Raw genomic sequence first — 19,235 nt, forward strand, 5'->3', positions numbered from 1 at the left:
AATTCCTACTGTAAAAGTTTATACAATGGGAGTATTCTCAATGGAATTCCACTTTCACCTCAATGATTTTGTATATGAGGAGCTTCTCATATTCTTATTTTAAAAATATTTATTTTATTTATTTGGAAGACAGAGTTACAGAGAGAGGTAGAGACAGAGAGAAAGAGAGGCTTCCATCTACTTGCTCACTCCCCAAATGACTGCAATAGCCAAAGCTGATCTGATCTGAAGACAGGAGCAAGGAGTTTCTTTCATGTCTCCCACGTGGGTGCAGTGAACTGAAGACCTGGCCCATCTCTTACTGCTTTCCCAGGCCGTAGCAGAGAGCTGGATCAGAAGTGGAGGAGCTGGTACTCGAACCGGTGCCCATATGGAATGCCCGCACTACAGGCAGGGACTTTAACCTGCTGCACCAAAGCACTGGCCCCCAACTTCTAAGTTGATTTATTGCTAAGAAAGAGAAAGGGAAACAAAAAAGTATAATAGTCAAATTCCTCAATAAGCCACCCAGATCTCTTGACTTCCTAGAGAGTCTGTTTCTGCCTGTGGCAGCATTTCTTATTGCGTTGAATTCATCTCTGTTAGTATTTGCCACAGCCTAGGGATCAACTGCTAACTGACAATGGCCTCAGTATCCAAGATGTTCTTGCTGCCTCCTCAGATCCACTCTCCTCCTTGTTTTAGTGCTGATAAATGGTCTATTTCCAGCTGTTTTTCAGGACACCATAATATCTATTTTATCTCTTTTCATTCTTTGTTGGTTGACACAATTTCTGAACCTGTGGACCCTATCCCGAGATCTCTCAGTAAGTGTTTTATGAAGAGCTATCTCCTTGATGATGTTTTCCTGCTTCCTTAAGTCTCACGTTAGTTTCTCTGGCCCTGACTCCACCTCCCATTCTTTATCAGCATTATTAATCAGGATATTGACATTTTTATTAAATACAGCCCCAGTAGGTATTTGTATGGTATAATGACATGATAACTCAAATTCTCAATTATTTTCCCAAAGTATCTGTTAACTAGATTAATAGAAAAAAATCACACAAAAAGTAAACCATTTGGATCAAATAATTGCAAGATATTTTAAAATAAATAGTTGAATTATCATGCTGTTACACAAATAATTTTGGCTAATCTGTTGAAAATGGCTAAATTATAAAATATTCATTCTAATTATTTTGTAAACTTTACTCAATGAATGAGATCCACAATGTACCAATACAATCAGCTATTTGGTGAATAGCTACTGTGGATCAGTATATTGAAATCAGGCGACACTGCTAAAATTATTGATTATTGTGGCGTAACGGCCAAAGCCGCCACCTGCAGTGCTGGCATTCCATATGGGCACTGGTTCAAGACCCAGCTGCTCTAATTCCAAGCCAGCTCTCTGGTATGGCCTGGGAAAGCACTGGAAGATGACCCAAGTCCTTGGGCCCCTGCACCCACATGAGAGACCTGGAAGAAGCTCCTGGCTCCTGGCTTTGGATCAGCTCAGCTCTGGCCATTGCGGCCAGTTGGGAAGTGAACCAGCAGATGGAAAACCTCTCCCCCCTCTCTCTGCCTCTCCTTCTCTCTGTGTGTAACTCTGACTTTCAAATAAATAAATTAATTAAAATAAAAAGAGGTTGGTAGGCCTATTGCTTGTTTTTGTGAGAAAAAAATTATTGGAAAACAATTACACCTGCTTATTTATGGATTATCTGCAAGTGTTTTATCCTGTGACTAGGGATTTAAATAAGTGTGACAGAGACCATATGACCTAAAAATTCTAAAGTATTTATGGACTTTTCTCACATTTTACAATTTTGACTTTTTTAAAATTTTTTTTTAACTTTTATTTAATGAATATAAATTTCCAAAGTACAGCTTATGGATTACAATGACTTCCCCCCCATAACGTCCCTCCAACCCGCAACCCTCCCCTTTCCCACTCCCTCTCCCCTTCCATTCACATCAAGATTCATTTTTGATTCTCTTTATATACAGAAGATCAGTTGAGCATACATTAAGTAAAGATTTCAACAGTTTGCTCCCACACAGAAACATAAAGTGAAAAATACTGTTTGAGTACTAGTTATAGCATTAAATCTCAATGTACAGCGCACTAATGACAAAGATCCTACATGAGGAGTAAGTGCACAGTGACTCCTGTTGTTGACTTAACAAATTGACACTCTTGTTTATGGCATCAGTAATCACCCTAGGCTCTTGTCATGAGCTGCCAAGGCTATGGAAGCCCCCTGAGTTCACTGACTCTGATCATTTTTAGACAAGGCCATGGTCAAAGTGGAAGTTCTCTCCTCCCTTCAGAGAAAGGTACCTCCTTCTTTGATGACCCATTCTTTTCACTGGGATCTCACTCGTGGAGATCTTTCATTTAGGTTTTTTTTTTTCCCCCCAGAGTGTCTTGGCTTTCCATGCCTGAAATACTCTTATGGGCATTTCAGCCGGATCCGCATGCCTTAAGGGCTGATTAGGAGGCCAGAGTGCTGTTTAGGACATCTGCCATTCTATGGGTCTGCTGTGTATCTCACTTCCCATGTTGGACCATTCTCTCCCTTTTTGATTCTATCAGCTAGTATTTGCAGACACTATTCTTGTTTATATGATCCCTTTGGTTCTAAGTCCTATCATTACGATCAATTGTGAACAGAAATTGATCACTGGGACTAGTGAGATAGCATTGGTACATGCCACCTTGATGGGATTGAATTGGAATCCCCTGGTATGTTTCTAACTCTTCTGTTTGAGGTAAGTCAGCTTGAGCATGTCCCGAATTGCACATCTCTTCCCTCTCTTATTCCCACTCTTATATTTAACAGTGATCACTTTTCAGTTAAGTTTCAGCACTTAAGAAGAATTGTGCATTGATTACAGTATTCAACCAAAAGTATTAAGTAGACCAAACAAAAAAAATACTAAGAGGGATAACATATTAAGCTGCTCATCAACAGTCAGGGTGAGGGCTGATCAAGTCACCGTTTCTCATAGTGTTCATTTCACTTTAGCAGGTTTCTTTTTTGGTGCTCATATTATCACAGATATAACAGCAACATTACAGGTAAGTTTTTCAATTAATTTGGTTAATTAAGAGACATTTCTGGAGTTAAGATACCCCATCTAGATCAGACAATAAATTGTTGTTGAATATGTTGACGATATCATTTGATATGATCTTATCCATGATATATTTGTGCTTTGAGTGTGAAAATTTATATCTGCAATGTTCTACAGTGGAACAAAACAAATTTCAAAGTACAGGGACAGGTGTTTGGCACAGTGGTTAAGATGTTCGTTGGCATGCCTGCAACACATATCCGAGTACCTAATTTGAGTTCTGGCTCCACTCCAATCTAAATTCCTGCTAATGTGAATACTGGGAGACAGCAGAAGAGAGTTCAACAACTTGGGTCCCTACCACTCGTGTGGGAGACTGGATTGAGTTTCAGCCTGCTGGCTCAGGCCTGGCTCAGTTCCAGCTTTTGGGGGGCATTTATGGGAGCGAACCGGTGGATGCAAGGTCTTTTTTGTGTCTGTCTCTTTGCCTTTCAAAAAAAATTAAAAAATTGAAAAAAATAAATCAAAATATCTTTCTTTGTGGCCCTCTACACACTCACTAATCTCCATGCACCCCCTATCTCCTATGGAACGAGAATATCTGCTCTCCCCAACACCCCCACCATATTGCTTGGCTCATACTCACTGCTTTTACTTAACGTCCTTATCATCTCATCATTTTTCACCAAGGGACTCGTATCCAACGCCCAATAGTCACATGAAATATTTTTTATTCCTCTCTTTTTCTCCAATTGGGAAACAATTTCTCAGACGGATGTTTTCTTCAGACACCATTGACACTTATCTCATGTGACATTTCACACTCATACATTGTTCCAGGTCTATGTTCTGTAAACTGCTAGACGAGAAGTTCCTGCTTGTTTTGTGTGCCATCTGATAGGTGCTGTAATCCGTAAAAAATGCCAAACAGGACTGCTGCTCCTTGGCCTATCCTGTTCAACTCTCTGCAGAGCATTTGTTGTCATCTGACATTTCCTTTCTGATTATTCTATGGAGGGACGGTGTTCTGCCACTAGAATGTTGACTTCATTTGAGTAGGGGTATTGTTTTTTTCAAGCTGTGTTTCATTGTTTAGGTGTTCATTCAAAATGTATAAACTGAATTAATGACTTGAGCAAATATTTGAAACTTCTTAGACCAGAAGTTTTTGGAAATGATAGTGCCTTAGTGAAGCAAAAATATTTTATTTGGTGTTTTATAATAACTTTGATAAATAAGATTTTATAATTATCTGTGAGATAGTGTTCTTTTATTTATAGGTTCTTCTTAAATATATGGGAGAATAATAGACAAACTCAAATTCTTCAAATACAATTATCAATTTTTCTGTGGAAAATTATAGCATTAAGATGAATTGGTGTAAGAAATTGGCAATTGAAAAGTTGTATAATGAAACTGAAATTCAGGACACTGTAGGGCTCAGTAAGTATTTACTAGTTTTTTTTTTTGACTGATAAATTCTAAGGAAATAATTGCTAGCATGTTTCATTATTATTCTTAAGGATGAGACATGGACAAGAAATTTCTAAGCAGTTATTCTTCTCTGATATGCTGAGAGGATACTAGATACAAAAAGGAATCATTAAATCATACAAGAAAATAACTATTAAGTGAGAGATCTGCTAAACTTTTTATCATATATGAAAATATAAAGATACTCTAAATGGACAAATGTTGACATCTTAGACAACTGATATGGTTATAGAGATGACGGTGTAAGGAGATTCCTGATCAGTCATTTTTTCCCAGGAAAAACAGAAGTTTCTACCTAAAATTTTCCCTTTATTGCTTGCTCGTTTTCTTCAACTAGCTAAATTCACATTTAAATCATAGCCATATGTTCTCAACTTAAACCACAATCGTTTTCTAACACTCTCCATTTCCCAGCTAGAAAAAGGACTTCGCATCACTCCCAATGCCTCCTTTTACATTCCTGTTTGACAGAGCACACAGAATCTGTGGGCTGCAGGAAAAGCTTTTAAAACTGCGAGGCACATTTCCCAGCTACTTGCAATTGGCAGGTGGTAAATGATGACGTTCTCAGACTGCAAACCTGAGTTTGAATCCTGGTTCAGAAACACTAGCTGTGTTTACCTGAAGATTTTATTGCAACTCTGATCTGTAAAACTGGGAGTAACAGTAGCAACACTATCATAGGACTGTGGTGGGGATGATAGGTGATAATGTCTAGAAGCCCTAAGGACAATCTGTGTGCTCTGGTGTACTAAGCATTTTAAAGATATTATTCCACCTAATGCTCATAACCACAACAGAAAAGATTATTATCTCGTCTCAAGAACTGCAAAAGTAATGTGTATTACTGTATGCTAACTAGCCTTTTACCTCAAATCTAGGTTATTGAATTAGTAAAGTGGAATGGATTTTACAAAGAAGTAGGTGATGGAATAAGAAGGAAAAGAGCATCCATGGTTATTTTAATTCTAATGACATTCTATACCTATACCTATATAACATAGTGTTATAGAATATGGCTGTATGTGTATACTGTTATAGAATATAATTAATATGTATACCTATGAATCTTCTAGTTAACACCATGTTAAGCACTTCAAAAATACAAAGTTACACTTTTTAAAATTAATAACACATCATCATTTGTAATATGGGTGATCATTTTATTCATGGCTTATGAAAATAAATCCAAATATGGGGATGTAACGGGGGGCACTGGTAAGTTGAGATAAGTTCTATATGTTTGGTGCAAGAATATGCAAGAAAAATACTAGACAAGCAGAAAAGGAAATAGGAAGTTGCATGCTTCAATCTTGGCACTGATTCTGGGAAGGGAAACAAATATCACCTGAACATTTAAATCTGTTACTCAGTCATCATTGTGTTCTGAATACATACTACAAGTTTAATTTAATTTAAAGTAGTTTCATATTGGTAGTTTCTGACAGATGCAAACTCAATGCTTTCAACAAGAACCCACTGCAATTTGAACCTATAACAACTTTCAATTATCATAACCTGTAAAATGCTTTCTGATCAGAGGTTTTTTTAAAAAGATTTTTTAAAATTTATTTTAAAGAGTTAGAGAGAGAGAGAGAGAGGTCTACCATCAGCTGATTCATTCCCCAAATGGCCACAATGGCTCGGACTGGACCAGGCTGAAACCAGGGGCCAGGAGCTTCTTCCAGGTCTCCCACTCAGATGCAGGGGCCCAGGTACTTGCGCCATCTTCCATTGATTTCCCAGGTACACAAGCAGAGAGCTGGATCAGGAGTGGAGCAGCCAGGACTCAACCAGTGCCAATGTGGGTTGCCGACAGTGCAGCTGGTGGCTTAAATTGCTGTGCCACAGCACTAGCCTCTCACAAAGATTTTAAAACATGAAATAATATGTTGCAGAAGAACTTAGAAGCCTCTGAAGTCATGTTGATATTGGCAATGAACTTAATAACATTTTGTCCATGCTGTTATCTCCTGCAAAGATAAAAATACTTGGTGGAGACTGATGTTGTTTGCAAACAAGGGCAGTTTGTTTTGCAGTGAGGGAACAAACACACATCAACACATGTGTGGGCCACCCTACACAAAGAACTATGCAACATGAGTGTGCCAAAGAGCTACCCACAAACTAAGGAGGAAAAGGAAACTCAAAGTGGTACTTGCAAGAGGGAAAGTGTCCAAAAACGTGAGCAGGGTGTAAAAGTGAGGTCCACTGTGGAAAGACGTCTTCCACTCCTTCTATATCCTACTGTGCCAGTTTGGCATGTAACAGGTGCATTATGGGAAGGTAGACATTTTGATTGGGGGTGAGTGACCTCAGGTTGTAACTTCCGGGTCTATAGACCAAACTAATTGCTTGCCTATTTGGATCCATAGATGTAACTAGATGTGTATTTATCTAGATCTGCAGACTCAACTACTTGCCTGCCTATTTATCCCACTTTAATGTGATTAGCAAGATGAAACACAAACAACAACACAAATCATTGTAGCAAAGTGCAACATGAATGTTGCAGGTATGTAGGGAAATGAGCATTGAAAATGGGTAAATTGGGAAGAACAGTGAGGGGTGAAGTCTCTGTGGAACTGCAGGACTCAATCTGGACCTTGATATCTTGATTGGGTTGGCTCAAGGGAGGGAAGGAGGGAAAACTAGGTAAGATGTGGAGGCAGAGATAACAATAATATTTTATATTGAAAGAAATGATAAGGTGGATTATATAGCAGTGGCAGGTAAGTTTATTGAGATGATGTAATGATGGCCTTTAAGGGAAGGCAAAAGTAAGGAATTGGGGATGGAAATGATGTTATTCATTCATTGATTCAGTTTGCTACTTGACCAATTGCCTGCCCAATCAACAAACATAAAACAGCTACTTTATATCACATCCTATGCTTAGACATACAAATAAAATGATGAATAAAACAGCATCTTGTCTTCTAAGTTACAGTCTTTCAATGCAACAGATGAGAGATTAGGATCAACAACAAAGTGTCCTATTATAGCAGTTTCAATTTATCAAGGAACTGTTATTTCTAGGTCATATATAGATAATTATGTTACATATTGTATCTCAACAAAAGAGCATTTTTGTTTTGCTGATGATAAATATGAGACTCAGGGACATTAAGAATTTCCTGCATCTTTTTTTAACACTTCAATAAAATGAGTTCTACTGCTTATGACAGATCTCCGGCTATTTTTAAAAGGTTTATTTATTTATTTGAAAGGCAGAGTTACAGATTGAGGGAGACACATACACACACACACACACACACATACACAGATCTCCCATAATCTGGTTCACTCCCCAAATGGCCCCAATAGCCTAGGCTGGGCCAGGCTGAAGCCAGGAACTGGAACTCTATCCAATGTCTCTCATATGGATAGTAGGGGCTCAAACCCTTGGACAATACTCTGCTGCTTTTCCAGGCATTTTAGCAGGGATCCAGACCAGAAGTGGAACATCCTGGACCCAAGCCTGCTCTCATATAGGATGATGGATCCATGGTTATACAAATTATGCAAAGTCATAATCATAAAATAATCAAAATCCTGGAAAAAGATTTTACATGAAATTTTAAAAGCAATTATGAAGATTATAGTAACTTGATATAAAAAAAACCGCTAAATGATTATGTTTTAAGTTGATTAATATACCTCAACTATATATAAATTCTGAGACTGAGTTTGGAAACTTAGCTGAGGCATGGCATACCAATGATATAATCTACTTTCTATAGAAAATCACTAATATATATTACCAGTTGCATTGAGCTATAGCCACAGAATTGTAGATGAGGAGAATAAATTTTTCCCTAGGTTTAGTGAAAGGTATGGTGTGGATCCCAAATTCCTCCCATTATCATTCAAGGAAGAAATGTTCCTTCTACAGAAGCTGACGGCACAAGAACTAGCAATCCTCAGCTGCAAACTCCACTGGGGCTGTCTTATGAAAAGAGCTGCTTCAGGTATGCCCCCTTACGGCAGAAGATCAGACTCAGTGACTTGTCCTTGAGTAATATCAAGACCTGTAACTCTTGTCCCAATTCAGGATAACTCTGAAGGAACATCGTATCTGTAGGATTACTGCATTATTTTAACTTCCTTGTGGTAGGCGGAATAATGGCCCCCCAAAATATCCAAGTCCTAATCACCTGAATCTGTGAACCTCTGAATATGTCAAGCTAAAGAGCAAAAAAGGAGTTAAGGTTGCACATGGAATTAAGATTGCTAGTCAGCTGTCTTCAAGATCAGAATATTATCCTGGATTTATCAATATAAGCCCAATGTAATCATAAGTATCCTTAAAAGTAAAACAGAGAAACAGAAGATGTGGATGAAATCTCAGACAGGCCGACGCCGCAGCTCACTTGGCTAATCCTCCTCCTGTGGCTCTGGCACCCAGGGTTCTAGTCCCGGTTGGGGCACCGGATTCTGTCCCGGTTGCTCCTCTTCCAGTCCAGCTCTCTGCTGTGGCCCGGGAGTGCAGTGGAGGATGGCCCAAGTCCTTGGGCCCTGCACTCCATGGGAGACCAGGAGAAGTACCTGGCTCCTGGCTTCGGATCAGTAAAGCTCCAGCCGTAGTGGCCATTTGGGGGGTGGGGGGTGAACCAATGGAAAGAAGATCTCTCTCTCTCTCTCTCTCTCTCTCTCTGTCTAACTCCGCCTGTCAGGAAAAAAATAGAAATCTCAGACAGACTCAACTTTGAAGGCAAATGGACAGGACCTGAGGAATGGGGCAATCTCTCAAAGCAGGAAAAAGCCAGGAAATGGGATTCTCCCCTAGAGTTTCCAGATAAGAATGCATCCTGGAAAGATCCTGATGTCAGCTCTGTAAGATGTGTGCTGAGCTTGAATACAGAACTGTGAGATGATGTGTGTAGTTTTAAGTTGCAAAGTTTGTGGTAATTGGTTGTGACAGCTACTGAAAAAAATACAACATTTTCAATGACCAAGTTGGCTTCTGGCCCAGTCTCAGGGTGTTGATTCTGAAGGTATTTCCCAGTCGTCTTTGTCCAGAAAAATCTCTGTCTCAAAGTCTTGTTCACATGAGACGCAACCCATAAATAACACTAACAAATACTTGACTTGTTCATATTTTCCAACTGAAATATAGAATTCATGTCCACCTAATCACTGATGCCATTGTTAGATGATTCTCCCAGCTCAAGGAAGCAACATAGCATGTTTTAATTTGCAAATTCATATCCTGGATAGATCATCTCAGATTATGAGGGGCTATGATTGAGAGTGTTGCTGGCATATACCACAAGGCAGGTGAATAAGAGGCTTGCCAGTGTTTGCATGTCTGTGTCCCCTCCAAGATTCTCATTGAAACTTAAATTCTAGTGTATTAAGATATGGGGCCTCTAGGAAGTGATTAAGTCCTGAGGGTAGAGATCTCATAAATGGAATTAGCAACCTAGTTAAAAGGCTGGAAGGAGCTAATCCCCTCACAGCCTTCCATCCTTCTACTACCTGAGGACTGAGTGCTCAAGATTCCATATTGGAAGCAAGGAACGGGCCCTCATCAGACTGAGAATGCCTTTATCTTGGAATTTACAGCCTCCAGAACTGTGACAAAGAAATTTCTGCTATTTGTAAATTAGCCAGTTTAATGTGTTTTGTTGTAGCAGCAGAAAAGGATGGAGATAGAGACCTGGGTCATCTATGTCTGAGAGGTACAGGCAAGAATCCTGGGCCATGTCAGTTAGAGGTCACATTGGGAGTATCTCTAAGGCATCATTTAGAAACCCAGCCCAGAAGACTGGAAGATAAAGGATTAAGAATGAAAGGGCTTGGTCAAAAATTTTCCTTTGTAAAGATATTGAACCTGGCATGCAAGAGGCAATTGGCTACATTTTTCTGCCCCATGTGGGTATCTGAGAAACTCCTTTACTTTTGGGAACTTCTTCAGAGTACAACTTTCACAGAGCATAGGAAAAGGTAATTTGTGTTTGTGGGTACAAAGCAAATAAAGCTATTACAGAAGGCAAAAGGAAAAAAGTCAAACAATTCCTCTCTTTTCTAATTTGAAAACAAAACCAAAATAACAAGACCCAGATGCACGTTTGAATGTCACTATGCAACTAAAGGGAAAACAAAATGTGCTCTGCATTACCACCTGTCATTGCAATGTACAGTGTGCAGTGAAAGGGGGATAACAGCTCCCATTAGTGTCATTGAGCCCCAACTATGAGACTTGCAAGATGTAAAAAATCCATTAAGTACAAAATGTGTTCATTTGACCATTTTTCTTAAGATGCCATGAGGCTTTTTCATGTTCGTCAGTATATGCAGGCAAACAGCCTTCAGTAATATCTTGGACAAAATCACCCCAGTACCAAATGGTGTCTTAAATAACTTCATCCATTCTGTAAATTGATCTCAGTGTTCAAACTCTCCTAGCCTGTGGGTGAGATAGTGGCTGAGAAATTTGCTTTTTGGGGGCCACAGAGAAAGATTTCTGATCAATATCAGATTTTTTCTTCTCCAAGCTCCCTAACTGGCATTTTTCACACTGCTGTGTAGTGTAACTGTGGTATACATCTATTACCTAATAGATTGAGAGCATCTTACCATGAGGGTCTGAGTCTGGTGATTTAAAAAATAATAATTGTATACGCCGTTTTGAACAACAGATGCCCATGGAGTGAACAAGGAGTAGCAGTTTGGGTAGAAAACAGTTCAAGTAATTGCTAAAAGGCATAGTTTTCCTGACTGTGGTCAATACACAGTGTCAAGAATATTCGGTGATAATGACATGATATGACCACCTGCTTCTATATGAGGTCTTCTTAACAGTACATCATTGCCTCCTATACCATCAGTGTATCATTATCTGGTGGTCCTGAACACTCACCTTGCAGCTTTAAACTTGTTTGCTTCAACTGTAGCACAGAAAAATTTTAGGGTCTTTGACATTGACATCTAATGACAGAGATGTTAAAAGGGAGATCAGATCCAGTGATGAAAATGGTCTATACCCAGATGCTTACATTGAGTTTTTCTTGGTATCTTAAAAAATCAGGCTACAGTGATTTTTGGAAGTTGAACTTTGAACTGGTTAAAATGCATACATTTCAAAAGGATGGCTAGTTGTGACTACTTGGCCAGATAGTAATTGCTAGTTACAGGTAGTGAAAAAAAAATCATTTCATGTTTTTACTATGCTTTTCAGTCTAGAAAGTTTCCTATATGTTAGTGACTGTGACAATCCAAAAAGTATGTTTAATTTTATTTTATGGATAAAATAATTTCAGACATAGAAAAAATGCTAGGAAGAAAAATTAGGCCCAGATAATAGGTCACATATAATGTTGGATAAACTACCAATCATGGAAAACAGTTATTGCAAAATCATATCTTAATGTTCCACTGAACAAGCATCTTTTCCTTCAATCTATTTATGTTAGGTAAATGATTTATTTCTTTTCTTCCCCTGGCTTTTTCAACAGATTATTGATTTTGTATATTTCTTTCTCAAATACAGGCCATTTGATGCTATTGATTTCCTTCTGGCACTACTTATGCTTTCCATTTTCACTCACTTCAAAATATTTCTTGACTCCAGACTTCTCAATTGATTCATAGGTTATTTAGAAAGATATTATTTGTTTAATTTCTGAATACTCTCAGATTTTTCAGATGTACTTTTGTTACCAAGTTATTTTTTGTCTATTTTGCTTAGAATCATACTGTGTGTGATTTCTACCTTGTTAAACTTGTTGAGATACCTTTGAATATACAGAATATCTCAGTGACTATTCCCTATGAACCTGAATGCTGTTGTGTATAGAGTTCTACAAATGTCAGATAGTTGAGGACATGTTTGTTGACAATATTGCTCACGGTTTCTTTATCCTCATTGATTTTATCTTGCCTTGTTTTATTAATTACCCAGAGTGGAGTTGTCATCCCAGAGTATAACTGTGGATCTATATACTTCTTTAATATTTGGCATTTGTTATTTCTTATATTTTGAATCTCTGTTATTAATGTCATAATATTTAGGATTGTTATGTGCTCTTAATAAATTTATTCATTTGTCAGTATGAAATATCAATTTTTCTCTAATGATATTCCTCATTTTGAAATAATCTTTGATACTAATAAAGGCACCCCAATCCTCTATAGTTAGTATTTCCTCACACATCTTTTGCTAAAGTACTAAATGGACTATGATGGTGTCTTAAAGAACTTCATCCATTCTGTAAATTGATCTTTTTATTTTAATTTATTTATGTCTTAATCTTTAAAGTAGTTTTATTTTAAAGAAAGGTGTAATTGTACATTTGAGGATTGCTTTTTGCCTCATGTTTGAACTATTTCTGTTTCCCTAGTTATTGATATGGTTGGTTTTGAATCTCTTGCATTGTCAAGAGTTTCAGGGATTCTTTTTATTTCAGTGGGAAAAAAGTTTTAAAAATACTCTCACAATTGAACAATCTCCTAATATCACAGTGCTTCCTTCTCTATACCATCAAGTCAATAAAATCTTGGCACTGAAAATTCCAGTTTTTTACCATGTAATTTTAAGTCACTTTGAAGAGCACTTGAAGAAAATAACAGAATGTTCCTGGGCAAAAATATATTTCTTGAAAGTACAAATACTCTGACAAAAACTGCAAAAGCAAACCAAAACTTCAATCCATGAAATCATGTAGGAGGAGAGGAAGCCCAGTTGCATTTGGTCCTATACTAGCTGAGCTCTTTTTATTCCCCAGGAAGATTGATCCTCTTAAGTCTCATGCAAACAATAAATCACAGCTTTCCTAATATTTCATTTTCTGAAGATGAAAGCAATATAGCAACACAATTCATAAAAATGAAAGAGTTAAAATATGCATGAATGTATAGTTTGATGCTCCCTGAAACTCTATTCACCTGTTGTACTACACTTTCAGGATTCACAAACTTCATACTAGCCAAAGACTTATCCCACTCAGATTTTAGCTATCACTTTTGCTATAATATTTAGATTTATAGCATAGTACCAATGAGGTTTTTTTTTGTTGTTTTTTTGTTTTTTTTTTGGTTTTTTTTTGGTTTTTTTTTTTTTTTTTTTTTTTTTTTGCAAGGCAAACAGATAATGTGTCAATGATGTAGCAGAGTTTGAAGGAGGTACATCTAACACAATGGTGTGAAAATCCAATCATCACACTTAGGAGCCACAAAGGGACCTCAGTTAAGTTTCTTTGTTAAAAGAAAATAGTAACTATTATTTGAGCAAAAAAGGTTTATTTGTGAGAAAATATATATTGTATACGTGTGTATATGTGTGTGGGTTGTGGGTATGTGTGTGATTCCATGTGTGGAGTCTCAGAATTGATATGAGACTAACATAGCAGGTTTAGAAATAGGGAGATAAAAACAAAGGAATTATACACATATACAACAGACAGCAGGAATGTACCACTCAAAATAGCCTCAAAAGAATCTCCCCTCTGTACAATCTATCAAATCTTTCCAGGTTTTCACCTCGCTTGATCAGGGTGTGAATTCCCAGGAGATACATGTTCAGGGTAAGGTCTAGTTTCTTTGGGACCTGCCTGCCTCTGTAGCTAGAAGAGAACACCTTGACTTGCTCTCTCCAGAGGAAATTGAGGTTCTATATGGAAGATCCATGGACTCTGTCCAGACAAAACAGCACCACTGGCAACCCTTACTATCTATAGTACAGAAATTTGAAATAATTTTTAGCATTTCATGTAGACAGAGTATTAAAGATATAAATGGAATGATTGCTTGGCTTCTTCTGTTTTCTAAGTTGGATAGAAAATTACAGTTTTTCTAGAAATAGGCATCTCATTGTAAAATGCCATTACTTTCCTGGGCACAATTTTGGGAAACAAATTACTTCAGATGATTGTGATCATGGTGGATAATTCTTTAGACTGTAGTTGAAAGAAAAAAAAACTTTTAATTGAAATCTTTGTTTATCTTATTATTGCTTTAAATTTTATTTTTTTAAACTTTTATTTAATGAATATAAATTTCCAAAGTACAGAATATGGATTACAATGGCTTCCCCCCCATAATGTCCCTCCCACCCGCAACCCTCACCTTTCCTACTCCCTCTCCCCTTCCATTCACATCAAGATTCATTTTCGTTTCTCTTTATATACAGAAGATCAGTTTAGCATACATTAAGTAAAGATTTCAACAGTTTGCTCCCACACAGAAACATAAAGTGAAAAATACCGTTTGAATACTAGTTATAGCATTAAATCTCAATGTACAGCACACTAAGGACAAAGATCCTACATGAGGAGTAAGTGCACAGTGACTCCTGTTGTTGACTTAACAAATTGACACTCCTGTTTATGGCATCAGTAATCAACCTAGGCTCTTGTCATGAGCTGCTTCGTTTATTTCTTCTCTAATTTTAATTATTTCATTTCTCCTACTAGTTTGGGGTTTGGTTTGTTGTTTTTCTAGGTCCTTGAGATTATGTTAATAGTTTATTTATTTAGTACCTTTCTAATTTCTTGATGTAGGCACCAATTGCTATAAAATTCCTTGTTAACACTCTTTTTGCTGTATCCTACTTGTTTTTATACATTGTATTGTTGTCTTCATTCACACCCAGAAATTTTTAATTTTTTCTTTGATTTCTTGTATTGTCCACTGTTCATTAAGGAGAATGCTTTTCAGTAGCCCTGTGTTAGCGTATGTTCTTGAAATTCCTTAGCTGTTAATTTCCAGCTTCATTCCATTGTGCTCAGAGAAGATGTCTGGTATTATTTGATTTTTTGAATTTAGTGAGACTTGCTTTATGACCTAGCATATGATCTATCCTTGAGAAAGTTCCATGCATTGATGAAAAGAATGTGTATTCTGAAACTGTTTGATGAAAGGTTCTGTAGATATCAATTAGGTCTATTTGGTCCATAGTGTATATTAGCTCTGTTATTTCTTTGTTGATTTTCTGTCTATTTGATCTGTCCACTGATGAAAGAGGAATGTTGTAGTTACCCATTACTGTTGTATTGAAGTCTGTGTCTCCCTTTATTTCCATTAACATTTGTTTTAAATAGCCAGGTGCCGTGGCATTGGGTGCATATTCATTTACTATAGTCACATCTTGTTGAATTGATTCATTAATCATTACATAGTGCCCTTCTTTGTTTCTTTTAATAGTTCTTATGTTAAAACCTATTTTAACATAATATTTGATATTAGGATAGCTACATTTGCTAATTTCTGCTTTCTGTTAGCATGGAATATTTTTCATTCTTATACTTTCAGTCTGTGTGTATTTTTGTTAGTGAGGTGCGTTTTATTTTTTTTTTTTTTGTAACAGATAATATATGGGTATTGTTTTTTTTTTTCATCCAGCCAGCCAGCCTATGTCTTTTAATTGGAGAGTTTAGGCCATTTATATTCAAGGTTACTGTTGATAAGTTACAACTTGGCTCTGCCATTTTTCCATAAACATTCCTATTACTTACTTTGGATTTCCTTGGTACTTTTACTGGGAGATCTTTTGCCTTCATATTCTTTCATAATGATGACTATCTTGCTTTGTTTCTGTGTGTAGCACATTCTTTAGCATCTTTTGTAAGGCTGGATGAATGTTGAAATGTTCTTTAAATTTCTGTTTGTTATGGAATGTCTTTATTTTACTTTCATTCATAAATGAGAGCTTTGTAGGGTACATTATTCTGGGTTGATCGCTTTTTTCTTTTAAGGCTTGGGCTATGTATCTCCATTCTCTGCTAGCCTGAGGGTTTCCAATGAGAAGTCAGCTCGGAGTCTAATCATGGATCCTCTGAAAGTAATCTGTCATTTCTTTTGTGCACATTTTAGAATATTTTCTTTCTTTTTTCCCTCCAGTTCAGACTTTATTCTTTTTTTTATATTTATTCGACAGGTAGAATTATAGACACTGAGAGCAAGAGACAGAGAGAAAGGTCTTCCTTCTGTTGGTTCACCCCTCCCCCTACCAAATGGCTGCTACGGCTGGCATTATGCTGATCTGGAGCCAGGTGCTTTTTCCTGGTCTCTCATGCAGGTGCAGGGGCCCAAGCACTTGGGCTATCCTCCACTGCCCTTCTGGGCCACAGCAGAGAGCTGGACTGGAAGAGAAGCAATCAGGACTAGAATCCAGTGCCCATATGGGATGTCAGCACCGCAGGTGGAGGATTAACCAAGTGAGCCACAACACTGGCTTCTAGAATATTTTCTTTATTTTTTATTGTTGAATGTTTGACTACAATGTGTATGGTGAAGATCTTTTCTGGTCACGTGCTCTGCCTAGATGGTTTGAGCCCAGAGCCTGGGATATGTCAAGAGGCTGGTGGCACCTCACATTCCTTCATGCATGCCCAGTCCCCTGTCAGTCTTTCCAGGCAGACTCAAAGTCAGTGGGGAACATATATTTTCCCATCTGATAGAATTCCTGGATCACACACATGCATAAGATCCATTGGCCCATCCCCTACTCATTTCACAATGTTGCCTTCTCCCCACCAGTTGCCAGGTGTGCACATTCAATCTGCTGCCTCTGCTACTGCTAAGATGGTGTCTTGTCCTGACCAGTTGCTGAGCATGTACACATGAGCTTCCACAGCTGCTGCTTACTTCCTAAATGGCACCTGCCCTCTCTCAGCCACTTGCCAGGTGCCATTGTGGGGATTATGGGGAAAGAGAAACATGCCCCCTTTTTAATGTGCCCCCCCCCGCCTTTTTTTTTTTTACTGAGTATCCTATCCCTCTTAGAGCCCCAGGCTGGTTTCTTTTTTTTATTATTTTTTTTGACAGGCAGAGTGGATAGTGAGAGAGAGACAGAGAGAAAGGTCTTCCTTTGCCGTTGGTTCACCCTCCAATGGCCGGCGCACTGCGCTGATCCGAAGGCAGGAGCCAGGTGCTTCTACTGGTCTCCCATGGGGTGCAGGGCCCAAGCACTTGGGCCATCCTCCACTGCACTCCCTGGCCACAGCAGAGAGCTGGCCTGGAAGAGGGGCAACCAGAACAGAATCCGGCGCCCCGACTGGGACTAGAACCCGGTGTGCAGGCGCCGCTAGGCGGAGGATTAGCCTAGTGAGCCGCGGCACCGGCCCCCAGGCTGGTTTCATGCCAAGCTCTACTTCTGGTTATATTTTGAGTGGCATGGGCTGCTACAGTCTTATCTGGCCTTACTCTCCAAAGCTGGTGTTTTCTCTGGCTTTTGACTGCTAGGGCAGGGTGTTGTAGCCATGCTTGTGCTGCACATCTGCCCCTTCCACACAGATCCACAGCATCTTTCTTCCTTCTGTAGAATTTCCACTGTGGTTTTCTAACTCTCCCTTGATAACGTACTTCCTCCCCACCTCGTTTATTTTCCTATTTACCCTTAGCCCAGAACAATATGCCTTTTCCCTATTCCACCATCTTGGAATAAAGGAAAAAAATCTTGTGCTTGCAAGCATGCATGCTATGTTCTGTTACTTAAAGAGGTTGATCTCTTTTAATCTTTTGTGTAAACACAGGCACAGCTTTCCTAAGAGCAGATGGCTGCTTTCTGGAGTCCACCTTTCAAGAGGGAATAGCAAATGAATTCAGTTTATTCAAGAAAAATGCTTTTCTTGAAAATACCATGGTGAGCAACAAAATGAGATGGTACATTTATTTCAAGTCTTTATCCTTTAGGCTTTCTGTCAACATTGAGAGTTTACTATTTTAACCTATAGAATCTGGGCTGATGAACTTTTCCAAGGGCCTTGACTTCATTGAATTAGATTATTTGAAGCTAGGGGAAAAAGAGAGATTGCATCTTTTGACTTTAAGCCTGTGAACATAAGCACTGGGATTTCCTTCAACTGTAGCTAAGCAACATAAAAGAGACAGTAGAATGAGGAAAAGGAAAATGCATCTTTGTTCTTTAACTACCAGCCCATTTCCTAATACCTGGAGGAATAGTCACAGAAAAGAGCAATCATACTTTCCAATAATGCAGCTCTTTGTAAATGTAACTCACTGGGCAATATCTAAATACTCACTGGTTTCTGACAGTTCCATCCATCACAATTCAGCCCTTACCCTCTCATTGCTGTAGGCTGATGGAGGCAAAATGACAGTGATTCACCTAGCCAAATAGAAGAAGCCAGGGAAAATATAATGGAAAATCACTTAGGCTCTTTGATATAGTTTTGAAATGTGTATCTTTTTCTGTCCCCTATCTTTTGTTATGTGTACATTCCAGTCTGATTACACCATTGGCACACATTTATATGACAAAACTCATTTCCTTAAAACAGCAGAAAAATATGAGTTTTGACAAGGCTACAGGTACATAAAAATGAGTTTGGTTTCCATTGTGACCTATGTTGGATTAGAGGTTAAGGTTAGAAAGTAAATGTTGCTTCTTAACTTTATGTTCTTTTTATTGTTATTGAGGAGCATAGTCTAATATTTGGTGGGCATTAGAAGTACAAAATTAATGATCAGTTATTTCATTTATTCTTATATCTTGATTAAATATTTCTCTAAAATAAGGTTATATGCATATGAAAGGAAAATGTTTATAGCTTCACTCAATAATGGATACTAATAATACATAAATATACAACTTAATATCTGTAACTAATTTTTTTTACTATAAAAGTTATTTATTCACTATACACAGAACATGTCCCCTATAAAATGTACATGTAAATCACTAAAAAGTATAATTTGGTAAACATTTTCTCATT

The 19,235-nt window shown here is 37.9% G+C and overlaps 1 long non-coding RNA gene and 1 other non-coding gene across 3 annotated transcripts in view; one reads left to right on the top strand and one right to left on the bottom strand.

Annotated features, from left to right (window-relative positions):
* Nucleotides 1-19,235, top strand: part of LOC138849917 (uncharacterized) — a 179,478-nt gene that overhangs the window by 139,616 nt on the left and 20,627 nt on the right. The gene's annotated exons all lie outside the window — the stretch shown is intronic.
* On the bottom strand, nt 13,639-13,742 carry LOC127490880 (small nucleolar RNA U13). Its single transcript, XR_007919269.1, has one exon. It is a non-coding gene; the product is annotated as a small nucleolar RNA U13 (small nucleolar RNA).

Source organism: Oryctolagus cuniculus, chromosome 6 (genome assembly GCF_964237555.1).
Source record: "Oryctolagus cuniculus chromosome 6, mOryCun1.1, whole genome shotgun sequence".
NCBI lineage: Eukaryota > Metazoa > Chordata > Mammalia > Lagomorpha > Leporidae > Oryctolagus > Oryctolagus cuniculus.